The sequence below is a fragment of the Panthera pardus genome, unplaced genomic scaffold, assembly GCF_024362965.1.
Source record: "Panthera pardus isolate Hobbes unplaced genomic scaffold, ASM2436296v1 HiC_scaffold_27, whole genome shotgun sequence".
NCBI lineage: Eukaryota > Metazoa > Chordata > Mammalia > Carnivora > Felidae > Panthera > Panthera pardus.
The window spans coordinates 98,710,961-98,714,255 of NW_026526843.1; the positions used below are offsets into that span (position 1 = coordinate 98,710,961).

Below are 3,295 nucleotides of genomic sequence, written 5' to 3' on the forward strand. Positions count from 1 at the left end.
TCTGAGGAATTTCATGCACAGAATCTGTTTACATATTGTCAGAGGCATGGATGGATAATACTTCCGAGATGGGAATTACAGTGTTCTCTCCCCCATGCTTCCTTCTTTGTTTCTCCCTGCTCAAGCAGGTGGAAGAGGGTGTCCAAGGTGCCTTAAGGGAAAGACGCAACAGGGCGGTGCGTGGCTCTGTTTTCTGTGTTGCACTTGAGGTATTTTTGACATATAACACCGGATTCGTTTCAGACACGGGGTTTAGATCCTTGCGAAAGTTAGGCATGGCTCTTTTCTCCGGACCCGACGTTGTTTTGAGCCTCTTTAAAATCAACAAGATAGAAGTTTCTGAACACCAGTGGTCCGCTTCGCTTATTTGTGCTTGTGGGATTGATTTTAACTTCATTCCCTGCGCCAGACCATTCCAGAAGGGATGTCAAGTAGTGTGTTAGCTGCGCAGCTTCAAGCCTTCTGCTGCAGACGGCCTTCGTCTTCCGACTTGTGAACTGCTCTGCCTCACAAGCTGCTTCAGTTTACCTGATCTGAGGAGTGGACTGACCTCACTCTACAGCCAAGCCCTGGAGGCCTGCCAGCTTGCCTTTTTGAAGGGAGGGAGATCTTCCGACCGTTTTGTTACTTGTCCTGGGGCAGCACTAAAGAGCCAGGGAGACAGCCAAGCTGACCTTCATACCTTATCCAGGGGCAATCTCTCTCTAGGAACTGCATCAAACAAGAGGTGAATATAATTTCTCAACACAAAGTCCGAAGAGCACGCAACTCTTGATGTCAGGATCATGAGTTCGAGCAGCATGTTGGGTATAGAGATTACTTTTTTTTTAAAGTTTACTTCTTTTGAGAGAGAGAGAGAGAGAGAGAGAGCGCATGCACAAGAGCAGGGGAGGGGCAGAGAGATAGGAAGAGAGAGAGTGAATCGCAAGCAGGCTTCGCACTGTCAGCCCAGAACCACATGAGGGGCTCAAACCATGAGAGAATGATCTATGCTGAAACTAAGAGTCGAATGCTTAACCAACTGAGCCACCCAGGCATCTATAGAGATTACTTTAAAAATTTTTTTTTAATTTTTTTAAATAATTTTTTAAATGTTTATTTATTTATTTTGAGAGAGAGTGAGAACTGAGGAGGGGCAGAGGGAGGGGGAAGAGACAATCCCAAGCAGGCTCCACGCTGTCAGCACAGAGCCAGACACGGGCCTCGAACTCACTAACCGTGAGATGGTGACCTGCGCTGGGATCAAGAGTTGGATGCTTAATCGAGAGAGCCATCCGGGAGCCCCTTAAATAAATTTTTAAAAAATTATCTGTGACCCACTTCAGACCTATTGAATCAGGACTTTGGGAGGCAGAAAAGTGTTTATTTGGTCCGTAAGGGGGTGTGAATGAGAATGCTCATCAAAGAGCTGTTTGCCATGGAAGGATTTGGAAAAACAATGTATCAGCCGTGATACCTTGGATAAGCAAAATGTGTGCAGTCATACTGCAGTTAGAAACAAGCAAAGAACGGGATGTACCACAGAGCAAGGTGACAAGGGTAGAAAAACAAAGAGTTGAACAAAAATTGCAAGAGACCTGATGTGGAGCACAGTAACATTTTGTACATTTAAAACGAGTATGTTTCGGCGTCGGGCTGCGGGAGAAGATGGCGGTCTCCACAGGAGTTAAAGTTCCTCGTAATTTTCACTTGTAGGAGGAACTTGAAGGACAGAAAGGAGTAGGCGATGGTACGGTTAGCTGGGGCCTTGCAGATGATGACGATATGACACTTACAAGGTGGACAGGCATGATTACTGGGCCACCAAGAACAAATTATGAAAACAGAATATATAGCCTGAAAGTAGAATGTGGACCTAAATACCCAGAAGCTCCTTCATCAGTTACATTTGTAACCAAAATTAATATGAATGGAATTAATAATTCCAGTGGAATGGTGGATGCACGGAGCCTACCAGTGTTAGCAAAATGGCAACACTCACATAGCATTAAAGTTGTACTCCAAGAGCTAAGCCGTCTAATGATGTCCAAAGAAAATATGAAGCTTCCACAGCCACCCGAAGGACAAACATACAACAATTAATTTTAGTGGATCTCAAACTTGTCTTAAATCGACAGCCTTCTACTCATGTTCATGTCTTGATTAAATATCACACTGCAAAATACCCACACATTAAGTAAAAGAATTCCAGCTGGTAAACATGACCTGGACATTTGTAAGAATATATTTAATATACGTACACCATTATGTTTTCAGCTTACAGGAGGAAAAATGCAGCACCATTTTTTTTCTCTTGTTAAGGCACTGTCATTTAAGCATAAACCTGGAGTACTCAAAATAGAATTCAGGGTTACAAGATGAAAGCATGGAGAGAAGAGTCAGATGCTGTGGAAGCATGTATGTTTCTGAAAAGTAAAAAAATCTCAAGAAGGAAAAACCGAAATGGCATGCTTTATCCATCTTGCTTGGCGAAAGAGCTTCAAGTTGAAATTGTCTAAAGTGGCAGGTACAATGAATCTTGTCACAAATTGTGTTAATTTTTGAAGCGGTGTGGGTGCTGACTGCGAGAAATATGAAAAATAAGTTCAGGATTGTTTTGATACCTGTATTTATGATAAAAAAAATGTCGTGGGGGAGGCCGATGAGTATCTGTTAAAAAGCCGTTCCTGTGTGTTACATGTAACAGACATGGTAAATATTTGTTTACAGTCTTTGTTTGACAAACCATGCATTTAAGTGAAATCAACAAAAAAAGGAAACAGGTGTATGGATATGTGATTTTGAGATTAAAGTTAGTCTTAAAATATAAATAAAATGTGGAACGTGTCCTCGGGGGAAAAAAAAAATGAGTATGTTTCTAAACACGCTATTCCTTTTCAAATAAAGATCCACGAATAGAGAGGGGAGCAGAGTTGAAGTGGAATGGCAGTGAGGATCGGGGGCAAAGGGGGGGAAATTGGTAAATAGTAAGAAGACAGGCAAGCATCAAAGGGAAGAACTTTGCCCAGACAGATGTCAACGTGCTTTGAACTGAGGAACAAGATTCACTCAACTCCGACATGAGGTCCACTAGCTGGCGGGGTGTGTAGAAATCTCTTCAGATGGACTCAGGGAATCCGTTGAAAACGAGACCCCCAGATGAGTCCGCTGCATATACCACTGACGTCTTTAATACCAAAGCATCTTTATTTTTTAGCACTTCCTCGATTTGGTCGCTACTTAACTCTCCAGTCACCCTGGCTTCCGCGTTGCGATCCAGTAATAAAACAAATGTCATGATGTGTCCCACCCATAG

General features: G+C 42.8%; 1 pseudogene; it reads left to right on the forward strand.

Moving 5' to 3' along the window:
• The first annotated feature begins 1,647 nt into the window (after positions 1 to 1,647).
• LOC109249385 (ubiquitin-conjugating enzyme E2 variant 2-like) lies at positions 1,648 to 2,824 on the forward strand (annotated as a pseudogene).
• Positions 2,825 to 3,295: the final 471 nt, after the last annotated feature.